The sequence below is a fragment of the Balaenoptera musculus genome, chromosome 4 (assembly GCF_009873245.2).
Source record: "Balaenoptera musculus isolate JJ_BM4_2016_0621 chromosome 4, mBalMus1.pri.v3, whole genome shotgun sequence".
NCBI classification, from domain to species: domain Eukaryota; kingdom Metazoa; phylum Chordata; class Mammalia; order Artiodactyla; family Balaenopteridae; genus Balaenoptera; species Balaenoptera musculus.
In genome coordinates, this window is record NC_045788.1 from 17117662 (window position 1) to 17136874 (window position 19213).

At 39.7% G+C, this 19213-nt stretch overlaps 1 protein-coding gene across 3 annotated transcripts in view; it reads left to right on the plus strand.

Annotated features, from left to right (window-relative positions):
• The first annotated feature begins 4611 nt into the window (after positions 1-4611).
• Positions 4612-19213, plus strand: part of PPP2R3A (protein phosphatase 2 regulatory subunit B''alpha) — a 210972-nt gene continuing 196370 nt past the window's right edge. For 2 of the 3 annotated variants that reach the window (XM_036850212.1, XM_036850210.1), the window contains exon 1: positions 4612-4731. The gene's annotated coding sequence lies outside the window, so the exon portion shown is untranslated. The remainder of the gene's footprint in view (positions 4732-19213) is intronic. The other variant, XM_036850211.1, reaches the window with a different exon arrangement.

Consider the following 19213-nt stretch of genomic DNA (forward strand, 5'->3'; position numbering starts at 1 on the left):
ATCCAGTCTCTTCCTTTTAACTGGGGGTGTTCAATCCATTTACATTTAATGTGATTATTGATATGGTTTGGTTAAAGTCTATCATCTTGTTAATTGCTTTCTACCTTTCCAATAGATTATTTGTTGCTTTCTCCTCTTTTTGTATGTTCTTTTGGATTAATTTAAAAATTCTGTGTTTACATCTTAACTCCTTTGTTGCTTTGTTAGCTCTTATTGTCTGGTTATTTTAGTAGTTGCTTTAGGGTTTATAGTATGAACCTTTAGCTTATCAAAATTTAAATTTGAGTGAAATCGTACCACTTCATGTATCCATACAGTATAAGAAACTTACAGCAGCATACTTTTATTTCCTCTCTTAGCCTTTTTGCTGTTTTTGTCATACGTTATAAACCTCAAAATTGAGTTGCCAGATATAGCAAATAAAAATGAATGACACCAAGTAAAATCTAAATTTCAGATAAATAACAAATAACTTCATTAAATAAGAATGTTCCATGCAATGTTTTGAAACACTAAAAAGGTAACAATTATTTGAAATTCAGCGTTAACTGGGCACCCCATATTTTATCTGGCAATCATACCCATAATACATTGTATTTTTTGTTTAAATAATAAAACATCTTTTAAAGAGATTTTAATAATAACTTTAAGATTTTATGTATTTATAATGCAGTTACTATTTTTTGCTCTTCCTTCCTTTCTGTAGATCCATAATTCCATTTGGTGCCATTTTTCCTTATGCATGGAGGACTTCCTTTAGCATTTATTGTAGTACAGGTCTATGATTAATTTTTTTAGACTTTGTACATCTGAAAAAGTCTTTATTTTGCCTTCATTTTTGAGATGAGAATATAATTCTAGATTGATAGTTCTTTTCAGTACTTTAAAGATGTTATTTCACTATCTTCTTGCTTGCATTGTTCCTAACAAGAGATCTGCTGTCATCCTTTCTTTGTTCCTCTATATATAACATGCCTCTTTTCTCCTGCTACTTTTAAGATTTTTCTCCTTATTACTGATTTTGAGTAATTTGATTTTGCTGTGCCTTCATGTGGCTTTCTTTATGGTTTTTTGTGTTTGGATGTGTTGAAATTCTTAGATCTGTGAGTATATAGTTTTCATCAATTTTGAAAATTTTAGGCCATCATTTATCCAAATATTTTTTGTCGCCATCTCTCTCCTTTGGAGACTTCATTTACATATGTTAGGCCACTTAAAATTGTCCCACAATTCACTGATTCTCTTTATTTTTTCAAAAATTTTTTTTTCCTATGTATGCTTCATTTTGGAAATTTCTATTGGTGTGACTTCAAGTTCACTAATCTTTTCTTTGGCAATATCTAATTTGCCACTAATCTATCCAGTGTATTTTTATTCAGACATTGTTGTCTTCATCTCTAGAAGTACAATTTGGGTCTTTTTATGAATCTCATGTCTCTGCTTAACTTTTTGAACATTCAAAACACAATTAGAGTAACAGTTTTAATGTCTTTATGTGCTAATACTAACATCTATGACAGTCCTGGGTTTGTTTTTGATTGATTGACTTTTCTCTTTATTATGGATTGTATTTTCCTAAATCTGATCAAGTCGCTAGTTCTATTATCTGTTTATGAGAAATACAGGGGTAGAGGAACACGTTAAACAACACCTCAGGGGTGTAATCTGTAAAGTGCAGAATGTGGAAAAATCCACAGGACCAACTGTTGATTTCTTCAGTATATAAAGTGCACAGAAAGAAAAACGTTTAAGAGTTTTCACTAAATACAATGTGATGGGAATTCCCTGGAGGTGCAGTGGTTAGGACTCCTTTCTTTTACTGCCAAGGGCCCAGGTTTGATCCCTGGTTGGGGAACTAAGATCCCACAAGCTGCTTGGTGCAGCCAAAAAATAAAATTAATTTAAATTAAAATTTAAAAATAAATAAATAAAAATAAAAAAGAAGCATTATTTTTTAAAAATACGATATGAGGACCTTGTCTGAATCCTGACTTGAAGAAATAAACTATTTAAAACATTTATGAGAAAATTGGGGAAATCAGAATACTGACTAGATGTTAAGAAATCATTAATTTTTAAAGATAAATGATTTTGTTGGTTTTAAACATAGACCTTAGTTTTTAGAGATACATAGTAAAATATTTATGGGTGAAATAATACGCTGCTGTGACTTGCTTCAAAATAATCCAGGGAGGGAAAGAGAAGGTGAGGATACAGATGGAACAAATTGGCCATGGGATGGTAATTGTTAAAGCTGAGTAATGAGAGCATAGTAGTTCACATATTATTCTCTCTGCTTTTGCAATATTTGATCTTTTTCCATAATTAAAAAAAAATCAGATGTTCTCTTCTCTGAAAAACTTGCCATACTGTCTCCCTACACCTAATAGAATTAATTGTGCTCAGGAATGTTCCCCTACCATCCAAATAAATTAAACTCTCATTTATTTTCAAATCGTTCTCCCTTATTCGGCCATAAACCCCTTGAGAGCGAAAATGATGTCTTACTCATTTTCTATTCTTTGTTTTTCCATCACCAAACCACAGAGCTGGGATGCTCAATAAACGATGGCGAATTGGCAGCTCTCCACCCTAATTTGCCAAGGTGTTTACGATAAAGATGCCGACTCTGTCGTACTGAATTAAATTTCAAGTTAGATGTTGTGTCCTTTATAAATTCAAGTCATACTGCATATAAATGTATGGCAAAGGAGCCCAAAAACTCTAATGTTAAAAACTCAGGTAATGAAACTGTCAAGGCAAACCAGGAATCCAGCAGAGATTGGCAGGGTCAGCAGTACTAAAATTGTTGTATAGTTCATTGTGTACTTCCCTTCCTTACAGGTATGCATTACACTGTGACTTTTGCAAAGTCCTTCCGTCCTGCCCTGCCTTTCTCACATGACTGCTCTAAGCATCAAGTAAGATACCCTAATGCACACGAAAGGACTTTTTTTAAACTGGAAAGCAGTATAAGGTTTAAAGTATAATGACCTCTTTCTAAGGCATGAAGGCATCTTACAGAGCACATCATTTTAGCTATTGGAAGATCTGACCCTGGATGAAATTGTTCAGTAGGCAAAGCATGTTTTGGGTGATTATACAGTTGACCCTTGAACAACAAGGGTTTGGACTTTGCAGGTCCATTTATATGCAGATATTTTTCAATAAATATGGTACTTGGATTTTCATGTTACAGATCTTTAAATGTGGGGAAAAGTTTTGTTTGATTAGAGATTGCAGTGTGTGGAGTCAAAACAACTAGGGTTTTGAGTCCTGATTCTATCCACTTTTTCAGCTTCCTGCCCTTAGGTGAGTCATTTATCAATTCCTTTGTTTTTGAGGTAGAGATAGCAGTACAGAGGACTTTCCACTGCAAGGGAGGTGGGTGGATGGTAGACGCCCGTAACCTGCCCAACTTTGTTCAAGGGTCAACTGTATATATATATATATATATATATATATATATATATATATATATATATATATTTATATATATATATATATATATATATATATATATATATTTATATATTTTTATATTTATATATTTTTATATATAATATTTTTCTTTCCTTGAACTATAATACACACACAGCACCTATTATATGCCTGGTGCTGTGCTAGGTGCTAGTGACACAGAGTGAAGACAGCTAGGTGTCCAGGACCTATCCTTGCAGGCCACCTAGTCCCTGGCTATTTTTAAGCCTTCACATACCCACCTACCTCCCACCCCTAGGTGCTCCTTACTCATGCTGTTCAATCTCCTGATTGACTTATTTATTAAGTTGTTTACATTTTATGTATTTATTGATTTATCTTTTTAATTAAGAATTTCACTTTTTCACATTTTTCATATGTGCTCTTAGCACATGATTGTGGGCAGGTGGCCTATGAGTTCCTGTGTCTGTTACAAGGAAGGCAATTTTGGGAGGACCTTCCCAAGCTGAGTCCCCCCCAGCTAGTGATGAGATTTATGTTTTAAACCAGACCATTTCACATGGTGTTAAATCTCAAGAGTGGTTATAAGGGTGTTATGTCTCAGGATAATTCATAAGTTGTACATTGGTTTTATATGGCTTTCTATATTTGTGTTATATTTAACAATAACTGTTAAAAATAAATATCTCTTCTTTCAAAATTCACACAACTTGTTCACTATATTATAATGACATGTGGCGCAGGTGCTGGCCACAGGTAGGATCGGAGTTACAGGGAATGTCTGGTCAGCGGTGAGGGCTACCTGTCCACCGCCTCTGGCCTCAATGGAACCATCCAGTCGGCTACAGGAGGGCAAAACAACTAATGAAGATAACAACAACAACGATAACAGTAATAATAAACCAGAGAGTGAAACTCTCATCCGCCAAATCGTAGTATGCACTACGAATCGCGTCCCCGCAGGCCGGCCATACAGGGGACTGCACGGACAGCGGCCGTGGCGGCTCTTGCGGCGCCCCTGACTGCCCCCTTTCACTCTCTGGCCGGCAGAGTGGGCGGGGCCCGCTGGGAGGGGCGGAGCCTGGCGGGCGGGGAGGGGCGCCGAGCCCGCAGCAGAGGGTGGGGCTGAGGGATGGGAGGGGGTGGACGGGCGGCTGGGCGGGGCGCGCTTGGGCCTCAGCTCCTCACGCGCCGCTTTCCCAGCCCACATCCCGCGCCGCCGGGAGTCCTGGCGGCCAACGCTGTGCGCGAGCGGAGGCAGCAGCCAGAGGAGGAGCCGCGGACGCTGAGGTAAGCGTGGGGCAGCCCGCCGCGCGGCCCGGAGCCCTCGCGCCCCGCGTTCGGCCCGCGGGTTGTGGCGAGGGCGGGGGGCGGTGCGCGGAGGCCCGGGCGGGCGGGGCCGGGGCCTGAGGGCGGGGACCGGCCTGGCCCCAGGGGCCGGCGGGGTCGGCAGGGCAGCGCGGCGCTGGCCCTGCTGGCTGAGCCGCGGAAGTTGGGGTTCGAGGCGGTGCGGGCGCCGTCGCACGCCCGGCTCGGTCCCGGGCCTTGTCAGCCCGGGAGGTGTGGAAACGGCCTGCCCCGGGGACGCCCACGGAGGAGGGAAGGCGGGGGACGTCCTGGTCCCTCCCACTTTCGGGGGCTGGGGGGCCAGTTCGCCCGTACAACCCTCGGGAACTTGTTAATAGGAAAGCTTGGCAGAGAAACAAATGCCAACGTTTTGGAAGAACTGAGAGTCACGTCGTTAGGCGCTGAGCCTTTATTTTCCTTCCCCGCCCCCTGACCAACCTCGGCCCGACTTGGCCAAAGAAGGATGTGTCACCAGCTCGCGGCCTCGGGCGGGATCCCGGGCCCGGTTGGGAGCGGGAGTACCTGAAACAAAGGTAAACAGGGGTCGGGCTGACCCCGGCCTTGCCCCGCGCCCGCCGCTGGGCCGCCCCGGTGGGTCTCACTCCCGCGCCGACCCTGGCCGCCGCCTCGGAGGGGCTTTCTCCTGGGGGACCTCTCGATGGAAACCAGCTGGCCGGCCTTGGAGCTGATGTTGCATCTGAACTCTGCTATGCTCACATTATTCCCAATCCTCTGACTCTGGTAAAGCTTAAGGAAACTATCCAGTTTTAGTGGTCAGCAAATGTAAGGGAGGATAAATTGCTCTTTGTAAATTATAAGGTATTTTCTTATTAGGAAATGGTCTGGAAACACGAAATAAACATTTTTAACACGTAAGCAAAAAAAGAGTGATTAGTATGCCTTCCAAAATCTGAGGAAGTCTTCCTCCTCAAATCTTTTATGTACAAAACATCGCCCAAACCTTCCGTGCCAAGCATTTTTCTTTGTTCTTCGTTAGTCTCAGGCCTCAGTTTCTCATAGAGAGAGCACCCAGTCTGAGACCCTAAGAATAGCTATATACTAGAGCAGAGCGTGTGTTTCCAGCTCAGTAGGCAGCAGGCTTGTGTTACAGTAAAACACGGTTTTCTTTCTTGGTCATACTATTTTAAATTACCTCAATTTCATTTCTTCCAGGAGTATCCATGACTTTTAGTGAAAACCTTTTAAAAAATCTATAGACTAATTTATACATACAGTTTAGTCACACTTATTGCATCCTGTCCTCTCTGGCAGAAGAACTTATAGCATGAGATACTTGTGGAAAAACTTGAATCTTTTCTAACTCTGGGAGCTCAGAAATTGAGGCCAGAGGAAAGAAGTTTTTTTTAAAAATGGAAAGCTTTGGAGAAGTCTTTACCAGGACCAACCTGGCTGTTGAGTTCAAAAAATAGCTTTATCTACAAATGATCTGAACTTTAAGCAGTTAAAGATTTATTTGTATTCATAAGTATTTGCATATTTTAAAATGCAGCTAACATTCTGGAGATTGAAAGGGCTATACGACTTTATCTTATTCTGACTTAATTTGGCCTTAATGTTTAGCTGAAACCACTGCCCTAAGAGAATGAAAGGTTTGTTTCAGCAAGAAGGGAATAAAGGAGATGAGTAATATTGGAGTATGGGCTACTTGAGGGGGGTACCTGTTCAAACCATAACTTTGCTTTTAAACTCTTCAGAGGCTTCGCATTACTTCTGGCAAACAGTCTACACTGATATGGTACATGCCACCCTTCAACACACAGCTTAAAGCTTTACTTCCTCTGTGAAGTTTTTCTTGACATCCTCCTCACCCCACCTCCCCCCCAAAAAAAACCCACTGCCTGGAATAGAATTGATCACCCTTTTGAGTATGACCGTCCTCTAAATTAGAGGTACCATTGACATTTTGGACCAGATAATTCTTCTCGTGGAGGCTATCCTGTGCACTATAGGATGTTTAGCAGCATTCCTGACCTCTAGTTAATAGTTACCAGTAGTCCGCCTGCATACACACACAGTTGTGACAGTCAAACAGTCACACAACCCACACCACCCACACCACCCACACTCAAAAATGCCTGTAGACATTGCCAGATGTCCCCTGGGAGGGCCAAAATCACCCCCAGTTGAGAACCACTGTTCTAAAGGGACTGCTGTCTTAACACTAATGACACTGCATTGTCCTCATTTGCTTCTGTGTCATTTTTTCTACTCTGCTGGGTTTGAAGGTAAGAGCAGTCATTCATTTCACAAGCATCTGAGAGAGAGCCTACCTTGCCAGCCAGACCTTAATTTAGGTCTGGGACTACAGTGGTAAAAGCCACGGATGTGGTCTCTGCACTCCTGGACCTTACAGTCTAAAGAGAGTGACAGACACATACATGTATATTTAATTATACAGTTCCTCGTTACAATTGTGATAGATTCTGTAAGCAGTACAGGGTGCTCTGAGTACATAAAAAAGGGGTACTGACCTAGTTTGGAAACTAGGGAAGGTTTCTTTGGGAAAGAGGTAGACTGAAGAATAAATGGAAGTTACAAGGTAAAGCTTAGGGCGACTATATTCCAGGCAGAAGGAGCAGGACCTTTTCTGGGAATTCAGAGGCCAGTGTGGCTGGAGGATGGAGAGTGATAGGGGCCGGATGATACAAAATGAAGTTGGGAAAGTAGGCGAAGGCACGGTGAGCAGCAGTTCTCAGTCCAGCCTGCTTATCAGAATCACTAGAGGAACTTAAAACAATACTAGTGCCTGGGCCGTGCTCCAGGCCCATTAGATCAGAATGTCTGCAGTGGGTCTTATTTCCTCCCCCAGCTGCCACTTTCTTCATACCTTCCAGCGGGATAACCACTGTTAGTAATTTTATTTATCATTCTAGACATTTTCTGTGGCATTCAAGCAAATGCATATTCTTTCTTCCTGTTGTTTACACAAATGGTAGCATACTGTACACACTGTTCTGTTCCTTGTTTTGTTCACTTAACAATGTCCTGGAAATCTTTCCATTCTAATATATAGTTTTCTTGTTCTTTTGAACGACTGTATAGTATTCCATTGTATAGATACACCACAGATTATTTAATGGATCCTCTATTGAGGGACATTTAAACTGTGTTCCTCTATTGAGGGACATTTAAATTGTTTCCAATAATTTACTATAACAAATCGTACTATGCATATGCTAGTTCACATTTGTGTGAATATATTTGTAGGATAAATTCCTAGAAGTGGAATTGTTGGGTCAAATATGTACACATACACGTTTGTAAATATTTGTGGTTGTAAAAGATTACTCTGGTCATACTGTAGAGAATGGCTTGGAAATGAGTGGATGTTGGAGAAAACTGATTCTAACTAAGATTACAGTGTGTTATAAAGTGAATTGTGTCCCCCTAAAATTGCTTTTTGAAGCCCTAATCCCTAATGTGACTATATTTGAAGATAGTCTTTAGGAGGTAATTAAAGTTAAATGAGGTCATAAGGGTTGGGGCCCTAATCCAATAAAATTGGTGGCCTTATAAGAAGAGGAGGAAGGGAAGGCCATGTGCACACAGTGAGAACATAGCCATTTACAAGCCAGGAAGAGAGTCCTTACCAGAAACCAACCTTGCTGGACCTTGATCTGGGACTTCTATCCTCCAGAACTGTAAGAATATTAATTTCTGTTGTTTAAGCCACCCAGTCTATGGTATTTTATTATGGCAACCTGAGCTGGCTAATACAGTCAGCCTTTGGTATCTGCTGGGGATTGGTTCCAGGACCCCCTGGATACCAAAATCCACGGATGCTCAAGTCCCTTATATAAGATGGCGTAGTACAGTCAGCCCTCCATATCTGCAGGTTTACATCCATGGATACAGAGGGAAAACTACACTGTGGAAAGGTAGAGAAAAACTGATAGCTGGGACCAAGTTGGTAGCAGAGGAGATGGAGAGAAGTAAATGGATGCAGGGGATATATTTAGGAGGCATAATTGATAGGATTTGATGATTGACACGGTACAAGCAGTGAGGGAGAAATACGTGTATAGGATAAAGCCCAGGGTTCTCACTTACCCAGCCAGGTGAATGGTGTTACCTGAGCTAGAGAACATTGGAAGGATAAATGGTTGAGGTGGTTTAAATTACAGTTCACTTTGGGACTGATGAGAAGTGGAGATGTCACATAAGCATTTGATAATTCAAATCCAGAGCCCAGAAGGGTGTGATGGACTGGGGATATAAATATTTAGGTGTAAATTGAAGGGTGTAGATGGAATTACCCTGCACAGAGGTTGTACACCCACAGCCCAGAGCTGAATCTGGTTTACAGATGTGTGTTGTTTTTCACATACAGTGGTTTTTGTTGTTGTTGTTTAATTTTGAGTTAGTTGCCAGTAATTTAAAATCTGAAGATTTCACATGAAAATCCAGATTTTGGAGCTTTTCTTTAAAAGTGAGAAGATGTGGCACTACTGAGCTGGCTTTCCCATGTGGGAGCAGTTGATTGGAGCTCTGTCACAGCTGATCCCAGCTGCTTTCTAGTCCACCAAAGAGCCTACCACTCCCTAAAACTGATTCCTGGCCTGCTTTGTTTATTTTCTTCTCTGACTGTGTAGGCATAGGAGTGTGTGATGCCTGCTGTAGGGAGAGAGTATAGAATAGTGATTCTTATTTTGGCTACACATTGGAAACATTGAATGGTTAAAAAATACTGATGCTGAGGCCTACCTCAATTTCTCTTTCTGTTTGCTTGCTCTGAATTGCAGCCTGGGATTTTTAAAAGGTCCTCAGGTGATTCCACTGAGCAGTGGAAATTAAGAACCAACAATAGACATTAAGAAGAGATGAGGGCTCAGGCCCAGCATTTCAAAGTTGGGTCAAGGAGGGTAACCCCAGGAGAGGGATGAGAAGTGGCCAGAGGTACAGTGGAATGACACCTTGCTTGCCCTTAAGATATGCAAACTTAACCGAATATATTTGAAGGTGTTTCTAATTAGGTGAAAGAAAGTGTTCTATTTTGCAGGTACACGTACTGTTGTGTTTTTTTTTATGCATGCATGCATACATATATGCTGTTCATAACTGTATAGAGTTATGCATACAAAAATCAGTTAGGCTTTACTTAATAGGCCATTTAAAGAATTTTTGAGAGTAATTTAAACTACATTCGATTTTTGTCTTAGAAGCTCACTTTCAAATTTAATTCCAGTTTAAGATGTGTCATGAAAGTCAAGGGAAGAGAGTATTTTAAAAAGAGGAGTCATCAAGTAAAGATGTAGACCTAAAATGATGTACTGAATTTAGCAAGATGGAGTCTTTGACCTTAGCAACAACCATTTTAGATTGAAAAAGGCAGAAGCCAGATTGAAGTGGATAGAAAGTAAGGAAATGGAAATGGTGAATGTTGGAAAAATCTTTTGAGAAGTTTACCCAAAAGGGGAGTGATGAGGCAGGGGGAGGTGTCTTACATGTCTCTATGGTAGGTGCTTAGTCTGTGTTGGTTACCCAAACGCTTCTCCTGACTTTTCAGGGAGGTATCTCAGTCGTGCCTGATTACCCGTCTACCCCATTTCAGAGGGGTCTTGCTTATATTTGTTTTGGAGACTTTGTGCTTTTCACTGAGGAGATATTTTGCCAGGACCCTTGAGACTCAGATGTTGGTGATTAGGCCGTTAGTCTCTTTCTTATCTGGAAAGCCATAGAACTCCTAAGGACCAGCAGGGCTCCAGTGACCCTGACATCATCCTTTCGGTGAACTGATGAACAAAGACCAGATTGTTGGCATGTTGAAAATGGAATACTTGGCTATGTCAGGGAATATGTATCCCTGTCATTCCTAGGGATAGTTTTTGCAGCTGTGTTTTTTTCTAATTAACTTGATATTGCAGTTTGGTTTTCCAGTTGCGTGTATGTAACATTTCTCATACTTTGAAATCTTTATCATTGATGGTGATTAAAGGGTATGGATATAAGTTGGAGAAGTAGGCCCTCATTGAGCTCAGAGAGAAGGAGAAGAAGAGAACACCAAACAAACTTTGGTTTCCAAAAGGTTGTATGAATGCTGTTACCTTGAAGACTTTGGATTAGACTGACTCTCTGGAGTGGGTTGTAATGCAGATGTTCACTACCAATCTGTCATTTATCCATTTCTGCCTCACTGGCAACCTTAATCTGGCACAGGAGGGTTTAAAGGTCAGTTTTTACACTTCATGTTTCTAAAAGTTGTGATCTACCAGCAGAACAGAAACCACAGGGGTTGGAAAATGCCAAGGATTATTAGTGAAGAATGGTATTTATTAGTTGAAGGCATAAGCCCCATTGCTGTACTCTTTTTGCAAACAGGAGTATCATCTTGTAAGGGATTGTCCTTCATAGTTGTCATTGGTTCATCAGATAGGTGCATGATGGTTAACTTCTAAATGAAGGATGACTTTGTGACATGAATAGCAGACTTTGGTTTAAGGTTTATACTGGGAGTTTATGGTAAGAAAATATTTTGTTTAGAAACTTGTATGTGCTTAGGCAATTGTAGGAATTCTTTTATCACAAATATAGTTAGGTACTATGCCTGATGGTGATAGATGGAGGGAAAAGTTCACTGCCAAGGTTGTCCAGAGCTCCTTTGGTTTGTAAAGGAGACAGTGGTTGCATGGTAATAGGATTTAGAGTCAGTTCGTGGGTGCATGACCTTGATCTGTCAAGTGTGAGCTGTGTGACTTATTGTTTTTATTGAGTTAAAATTCACATAACATAAAATTAACCATTTAAATCATTTTAAAGTGTACAATCAATGAATCTCAATACATTCACAGTGTTGTGCAACCATCACCATTATCTAATTCCAGAACATTTTTTATCACCCCAGAAGGAAGCCATGTACCCATTAAGCAGTTACTCTCCATCCCTTTATCCCCCTATTTCCTGGAAACCACCAGTTTGCTTTCTTTCTCTATGGAGTTGTTTATTTTGGACATTTCATATAAATGGAATCACACAAAATGTGACTTCCTGTGTCTGGCTTCTTTCATTTAGCATGATGTTTACAAGGTTCATTCATGTTGTAGCATGTGTTCCTTTCTTTGAATAATATTCATTCCTGTCTTTGACTGAATAATAATTCCACTGAAAGGATATACCACCTTTTGTTTATCCGTTTATCAGTTGATGGACATTTCAGTTGTTTACACCTTCTGGCTACTGTAGATAGTGTTGCCAAGAGCTTTCGTGTGCAAGTTTTTACTTGAATACTTGTTTCAATTCTTTTGTATATATACCTAGGAGTGGAATTGCTGGATCATATGGTGATTCTATGTTTAACTTTTTGAGGAACCACCAAACTGTTTTCCACAGCGACTGCACCATTTTACATTTCCACTATCAGTGTTTGAAAGTTATAGTTTCTCCACGTCCTCGTCAACACTTGTTATTTTCTGGTTTTGTTTTGGTTTTGGTTATGGCCATCCTCGTGGATGTGAAGTGATATCGCACTGTGATTTTGATTTGCATTTCTCTAATGACTAATGATGTTGTGCATCTTTTAATGTGTTTGTTGGCCATTTGTATATCTTTGGAGAGATGTCTATTCAAGTTCTTTGCCTGTTTTTTAATTGGGCTGTTTGTCTTTTTTGTTGTTGAGTAGTTAAGAGTTCTTTATATATTCTGATTACTAGACCCTTGTCAGATACCACCAAGAGTGGTATGATCCTTCAGCAACCACCAAGAGTCTTCCATTCTAGTGCATAGTGAGTCATGACATAACTAGAGGGCTGGGATCCAGCCAGTCACAGAGTCCCAGGTACAAAAGGTATTTGGATACGTTGTACCCATCCAGAATTAAAGGTATATTTTCTTGTAGAGCATGCATTTGTCAAATTCTGTTGCTATTCCTCTCAAATTTATTTATTTTTTAAATAAATTTATTTATTTGTTATTATTATTTTTTGGCTGTGTTGGGTCTTCGTTGCTGCATGCGGGCTTCCTCTAGTTGCAGCGAGAGGGGGCTACTCTTCGTTGTGGTGCGCGGGCTTCTCATTGTGGTGGCTTCTCTTTTTGCAGAGCACGGGCTCTAGGTGCGCAGGCTTCAGTAGTTGTGGCACATGGGCTCAGTAGTTGTGGCTCTCAGGCTCCAGAGCGCTGGCTCAGTAGTTGTGGCGCACGGGCTTAGTGGCTCTGCGGCACGTGGGATCTTCCCGGACCATTGCTTGGATTCTTAACCACCACGCCATCAGGGAAGTCCCTCTTCTCAAATCTAGGGATAGCTGTTCTAGGTGTGTGAGTCATAGTTTTCAAAACTAAAGAGTTTTCAGGCTTTGAAGGAGAATAAAGGCAGTTCTTTTTATTGAACCAAGAATTCTCACATTTCAATGTATCAGCCTTTAAACTTCTAGAACTAAGACTATTTCCTGATTCAGTGGTTAGTGATCTTATTCACCTCAATCAACAAATATTTATTGAGTTACCACTATGTGCCTGGCACTTTGCTAGATACTAGAGATACAGTGCCTTATGATAGAAGCCCAAACTCTCTCTTGACCCTGCATCCTCCTCCAAATCTGTTCCTCTCTGTTGTCTAACTCACTCAGTCCAGTTCCTTTCCACCAGTCTCTCTTGAGTCCTCTCTCTTGAGTCAGGCCTTTACCCTCCACATTGCTAACTCCAGTGAGTAAGTTTTCAGTCTTTTTCTTACTTGACCTTTCGACAGCATTTTGCACAGTTGATTATTCCTTTCTTTGAAATGCTTTCTTCACTTAGCTTCCAGAGTACTACATTCTCTGCATTTCCTCCTACCTTACTGGTGATTCTTTCTCAGTCTTTTTGTTTTCATCATCTTCCTGACCTCTGAAAATTGGAGAGCTGTTTATTCCTCAAACCTCTATTCTTCCTTATCAACCCTATTTCCTTGTCATTTCACCCAGTCTCATGACCTTAAATATACACCAACTGCTACCACCAAGGACTACCAATTTTTTCTCCAAGTTAGACCTCTTCTCTGAATCTCATACTCTGATATCAAAGTGCCTACTTGACCTCTCCACTTGGATATCTAACAGACATCTCAAAACTGAACTCCTCCTCTTCCCCTCTAAAACCCACTCTTCCCACAGCCTGTCCCATCTCGGTAAATAGCAGCTCCATTCTTCCAGGAACCCAGGCCAAAAACCTTGGCAACATCTTTGACTCTCTTCTTTCTCTTTCACCCCACATTCAGTCTATCAGCAAACCCTCTTGGCTCTACATTCAGAATGTATCAGAATTGGTCACATCCCAATATCTCTACTGCTTCTACCTTGTCCAGACCACCATTGTATCTCACCTAGATTACTGTCATCGCCTCTTTTTCCCTGCTTCTGTCCTTGCTCTCCTAGCAGCTAGAGGGACCCTGTTAAAAGTAAGTTCTCTGATCAGAGGCTTTACACTTACCTACAAGGCCCTACATATCTAAACCCCCTTTTACTTCCCTGACCTCATCTCCTGCTACTCTCCCCTGTGCTTACTTTGTCCCAGTCACAAATGGTTCTTGTTCTTCCTTCAACAAAGCAGCTACATCCCTGCCTCAAGACCTTTGCTTTCCCCTAATATCTACAAAGCTCCTTCTCTCAGGTCTTTGTTAAAGTTCATTTTCCCCAGCACTCCCTTCCCTTTCAAACTCTTCTTCCCAGATCTCTCAATAATCTGGGTGTTCCTCCCATCCCCCCCAAGACTGAGCACTGAGGCTGTTTCTCTCCCGTGCCCCCGTATGTTTATTCATCTTTAAGCTTTATTTTGAACTGAGTCCCTCCAGTTTTGTTTTGTTTTAAGCAGTTTGAAAACTGCTTGTCTGTGAGGTTAGAAATAAAAAGAGATTAGTGTCTGTGAATGGGTATGTCATTAAGGACTTAGAAATCATAGCAAAGGCACACTGAGCCCTTCCATTTCGTGATCACAGGCATAGTCCCTGTTTCACAGCCTTGAGGGTGGAGCCCTGGAATGCTCCTGCTATGAGTACCGATGAACACAGCACTCCTGCCAACGCCAAGCCCCAAGCACTGTGGCTCAGGTGTCAGCATTTTGTCTTTTCTCAGCATGGTACATCTTAGCAATGTTGGCATTCTCCTCACATTCTAGTTGGTACCTCTTTCCCATGGCAGGCCCTGCTCAGTGAGTGGAGGTTCACTCAGTGTTGGCAGCAGTATTGGAATCCATGTATTAAAGGCAGTTGAGGGTTCCACATAATGAAGAGAGTGTGTTGATTCTACTGTGAAATGCCTCATACTGAAAAGAAAAGGGCAACAGATCATGTCCAATGACGGTCTCTCTGGATAGCAGCAGGTTGAGAGGCTTCATCTGGGTCATTGTTTCTCAGCTTGTCTATAAACCTGCAGGCCTTCATGAGGGCATTCTGGCGGGATCATGTTATTAAGGGCTGGAATGGTGTCTGTTTTGATTCATTATTTTAAAAGACAATGCATTATTTCTAATGAGTTTTTAACCAAACAAGTATTATATAAATATGTTCTCCTTGCCTCTACTCTTTTCCTAGATGACAAATAAGTAGATAAATAAAAAATGTAATTTCAGAGAGTGGTAATAGTGCTATGAAGAAAATTAAGTAGGGCTATTCCCCTGATGATGAACACTTGAGTTGTTTCCAGTTTTTCCTCTTTTAAACATTACTGCAATGAACATCCTTGTACTTATGCAAATGTGTGAATGTTTATATTGTTTAAACAACTGAAAGATGCAATTACTGGGTCATATAGTCATATAATCAAAATTTTAATAGAAAATGCCAAATTGATCCCCAAGGTATCTATACTAATATTATGTAACTATATAATATGTAATATAATTAAAAGCAGTAATGTGTTCATGTTTTTTAATAAATAAAATATTTTTATTACTTTATTACTTTTAGTTACACTAGGAATATAGAATACATTCTCTTTGTTAAAAAAAAAATTTAACAGAGGACAAAAATCCTCATGCCTTCACCAACTTGAAAATTTTTGCCTCTCTCAAAAGTTTTTTAAACTCCTCTCTCCTTGTTTTAATTTTTATTTCCATGTGGTTGAGCATCTTTTCTAGTTTTTGACCATTTGTATTTCTTTTTTTCTTTTCTATTTGGATTGCATAGCAAAGACTGCTGGTTACCTCCTGTGATCCATTCTTCCTTCATCTTTAGTAATAGGAACCCCAGCTTTTAGCCAGGTCCATTGCTGCCCATCCAGAAGACTATATTCTTTGGCTTCCTTGGAGCTAAGTATAACTATGTAAGTTTTAGCTAAAATACATAAGCAGAAGGGTTTGATATGACTTTCTGAAGTCTCCTTCAAGAGAGGAGGCTCTCCCTCAACCCTTCACACATTCTATTTATTGGAACACAGATGTAATGACTTGAGCTCTAACAGCCATCCTAGACTATGAGGACCATGGTGGTAGCTCAGTGAGCCAGAAAGTCTGGGTCTCTGAGCATTTGGTCAAGCTGCTGCACCAGCCCTCAACTTCTTTTGCATAAGAGAAATTTAACTTCTGTTTTGTTTAAGCACTCTTAGTTTTGTTTTTTCCTGTTATATGCAGCATAGCAAATACTTTTTATTTATTTATAGGAGTTCTTTGGCTTCTAGATACTCATTCTTTATTTATGAAAATGGTACATTTTCCTCCAATCTGTTGTAGTCCTCTCCCTTTGTTAGTAATGGTTTTTAATTTTGATGTCAGATTTACCTATCTTTGCTTTCATGGCTTTTGACTTTACTTTTTTTTTTTTTTTTTACTAACTTTTTTTTAACTAACTTTTTAATGGATGTCTTTCCTGCCTTAAGATGTAAACATAGTATCTTACATTTTCTTATACTTTTATATAAAATTTAAGTCTTTAATTCATCTGGAATTTATTTTTGTGAATAGTGTAAGGGAGGAATCTTGTTCAGTTGGCTATCCATTTGAATAATAATTTTTCTAATAAGTGGCATGTCAGATTATCAGTTAATAGAGTCTTGGTTTTAGGACTCTATTTAGTTCCATTGATCTTTGCTTCTGTGCCATTAACACACTTTTAATTACTATAGCTTGATAATAAATTGTGATTTTTGGTAGGTAAGGTCTTCTTTCTCTGTTCTTTTTAAAAATATTAAGCATCTACAGCACAATATTTATAAAACATATGTAAGATGTAAAGCATAGCAGTACAATGAACACTTGTTACCCACTGCTCAGTTTAAGGAAAAAATATTGCTACTACTTTGTCTTTGTCCCCCCCACTCCAAGGTTCTCTTGACTCTTCTTTCACATTTCCTCTTCCTTGTGAAATTTTAGAATTAGCTTATAAATTGATCATAGAATCAATTCATATAATTGAAGGCAATAATAGTTTCTGTATCAGTAATTGCTTTTTGGAAATTAATAAACCAATTATTTAAATGTTTTTCCCATTTAAAAAGCAACTTGGGTTGTTTCCATGTCTTAGCTATTATAAAGCTTCAGTGAACATGCGAGTGCAGATACCTTTTCAAGTTCGTGTTTTCATTTCTTTCAGATACATACCCAGAAGTGGAATTGCTGGATCATATGGTAGTTCTATTTTTAATCTTTTGAGGAACCTTCATATTGTTTTCCATAGGGGCTGCACCAATTTACTTTACCTTGCACAAGGGTTCCCCTTTCTCCACATCCTGGCCAATGCTTATTACTTGTTGTCTTCCTGATAATAGCCATTCTAACAGGTGTGAAGTGATAACTCATTGTGGTTTTGATTTATATTCCTCTGATGATGAGTGATGTTGAGCACCTTTTATTCCTAGGTATTTTATTCTTTTTAATGCAAGTGTAAATGCTACTGTTTTCTTAATTTCTCATTCTGATGGCTCATTATTAGCATATAGAAGTGCAGCTGATTTTTGTATATTGATTTTGTATCCTACAAGTTTACTGAATTTGTTTATTAGTCCTGACAGTTTTTTAGTAGAGTTTTTAGAGTTTTCTATATGTAATACCATGTCATCTGTAAATATAATTTTATTTCTTCCTTTCTGATTTAGATTCCTTTATTTCTTTTTCTTCCTAATTACTCTGGCTAGGACTTCAAATACTATGTTGAATAAATGTGGTAAGAGTGGGTCTCCTTGTCTTGTTCCCAATATTAGAGGAAAAGCTTTCAGCTTTTCACTGTTGAATCTCATGCTAGCTGTGAGCTTGTCATATATGGCCTCTCTTATGTTGAGGTATATTTTCTCTATTCCCAGTTTGTTGAGAGTTTTTATCATGAATGGATTGTGATTTTTGGCAAATGCTTTTTCTGCATTTATTGAGATGATCATATGCTTTTTATCCTTCATTTTGTTAATGCAGTGTGTCATGTTGATTGATTTGTGGGTGTTGAGCCATCCTTGCATCCCTGGAATAGATTCCACTTGACCATGGTATATGATTCTTTTACTGTATTGTTGATTTCAATTTGCTGATATTTTGTTAAGGATTTTCATCTCATCTTTGTTCGTCAAGGATATTGGCATGTAATTTTCTTTTCTTACAGTGTTGTTGTCTGGTTGAATTAAGGGTAATGCTGGCCTCATAAAATGAGTTTGACCCACGTACCTATGGTCCCCTAATTTATGACAAAAGAGGCGAGAATATACAATGGAGAAAAGACAGTCTCTTCAACAAGTGGTGCTGGGAAAACTGGACAGCTACATATAAAAGAATGAAATTAGAACACTCCCTAACACCATACACAAAAATAAACTCAAAATGGATTAAAGACCTAAATGTAAGGCCAGACACTATAAAACTCTTAGAGGAAAACATAGGCAGAACATTCTTTGACATAAATGACAGCAAGATCTTTTTTGATCCAACTCCTAGAGTAATGAAAATAAAAACAAAAATAAATGGGATCTAATTAAACTTAAAAGCTTTTGCACAGCAAAGGAAACCATAAACAAAACAAAAAGACAACCCTCAGAATGGGAGAAAATATTTGCAAACAATGCAGCTGACAAGGGATTAATCTCCAAAACATACAAACAGCTCATGCAGCTCAATATCAAAAAACGGAAATAACCCAATCAAAAAATGGGTGGTGGGGCTTCCCTGGTGGCGCAGTGGTTGAGAATCTGCCTGCCAATGCAGGGGACACGGGTTTGAGCCCTGGTCTGGGAAGATCCCACATGCTGCGGAGCAACTAGGCCCGTGAGCCACAATTACTGAGCCTGTGCGTCTGGAGCCTGTGCTCCGCAACAAGAGAGGCCACGATAATGAGAGGCCCGCGCACCGCAATGAAGAGTGGCCCCCACTTGCCGCAACTAGAGAAAGCCCTCTCACAGAAACGAAGACCCAACACAGCCATAAATAATAAATAAATAAATAAGTAAATAATTTTTTTAAAAATGGGTGGAAGATCTAAATAGACATTTCTCCAAAGACATACAGATGGCCTAAAAGCACGTGAAAC